Below are 1,533 nucleotides of genomic sequence, written 5' to 3'. Positions count from 1 at the left end.
AAAATAAGTTTAACGTTATAAACGTTTACCTTATTTCAACCAAACCTGACTTTTTTTATTGTAAACGTAAGTACTGTAGCAGTAGCTAGCTAGACATTCGGCTACCATGAGTATCCACAGCCACACCACGGATGGAAAGTTAGCTAATAAATTACCCAAATGCGGATATTAATAAGCCATTAAGGTTTAACTGTTTGTGATTATTTTGTAATGTAGTAAGTTTATATCGAGGTAGATATACAGATTAATGAATTTTAGTTTTGTTTATGCTATTTATAAACTTCCTTTACAACGTTACCTCAGCTAGGTTGCCTAACTTAACTGATAGAATTTAGCTGTACGGCTAAGTGTTTAGTTTTGTGTTTTTTCTTCAAGCTAACAAGCACAAAACCCCATTGAACTGGCTAACACTACCATTAGACAACCAGAGAGTCCTGCATCTTCAGACAGTAATTTCATGTTTTTATTTATTCTACTTGTTCACAATGCAAATGCAATATAAAGTATTTTTAAGTCTGGGTTCAAAACAAAGTATTTCAACCATTCCTGTTCCTTTTTCAGTTTCTGGATGTTTTTTTTCAACGCATCACCGTTCACCCACAAGGTCTGAATCATTAGAAGCATTTAGTCCAGAGTCAGCCAGTAAGTCAGTAAAAAAAATTTTTTTAATTGGCTAGTACAATTTTCTTTTTCATGTCCATGATCAATTGCATTCTTCATAGTTGTAATTTATCCTACCTCACTCATTGACATTATTGCAGGAATAAAAAAACGATTTCATTGAGCTTCAACGCAGGTTTTTTGTTTTTTTTTTGTTAAGGGTCTAGGCGTTCTCGCACACCTCAGCGTGGAGTTCGAAAGCAATCACAGTCCGGGAGCAGAAAAGGTCGGGCGTCCACATCCAGTGAGTCCATGATCAGTTGCATTCTTCATAGTTGTCAATTCTCCTACCTCACTTATTGACATTATTGCAGGAGCAGCTGTCTTTAAATTTTAATGAGCTTCAACTTTTTTTGTTGGTTTTTTCAGGATCTAGGCGTTCTCGCACACCTCAGCGTGGAGTTCAAATGCCATCACAGCCCGAGAGAGGCTTATTTCCCATGTCTCATGCTAGTACGTCCATGGTCAATATTTATTATTGTATGATTCTTTAATAATCATAAAGTAACAAAAATAAATAAATGAATGTATTTTCTTCCACAGAATACCAGAAGTCAGTGCTTGGAAAGCTAGTAGAAATTCTTGATGAGATAAAAAGAGTCGGAAGGCACTATGAGCCACTGAATTCTGCTGTCCACGTTGCTAGGCTAGAAAACTTTGAAGATTTTGCTGAAGAAGAGGCACGTCTCAAGGAACGCAACCTCTGGGAACAAAAGGTATGATTTCCAGTTTTAGGTTTGATATTCGCTGGATATTCGCCTAGGCTTGCTTTAGGGACCGTCTGCAAATTTACCTCTCAGTACAAAAGGAAGTCCAATAATCAATACATATTATGTTTCCAACACCACAGAAAATGCCTTGTGGGCAAACTGA

At 36.8% G+C, this 1,533-nt stretch overlaps 1 long non-coding RNA gene across 1 annotated transcript; it reads left to right on the top strand.

The window, feature by feature from the left end:
• Positions 1-397: 397 nt before the first annotated feature.
• LOC132109446 (uncharacterized) lies at positions 398-1,101 on the top strand. Its single transcript, XR_009424502.1, has 4 exons — positions 398-449; positions 562-642; positions 821-904; positions 1,030-1,101. It is a non-coding gene; the product is annotated as an uncharacterized LOC132109446 (long non-coding RNA).
• Positions 1,102-1,533: the final 432 nt, after the last annotated feature.

Source organism: Carassius carassius, chromosome 2 (assembly GCF_963082965.1).
Source record: "Carassius carassius chromosome 2, fCarCar2.1, whole genome shotgun sequence".
Classification (NCBI taxonomy): domain Eukaryota; kingdom Metazoa; phylum Chordata; class Actinopteri; order Cypriniformes; family Cyprinidae; genus Carassius; species Carassius carassius.
This window is presented reverse-complemented; position numbering and strand designations above follow the sequence as displayed.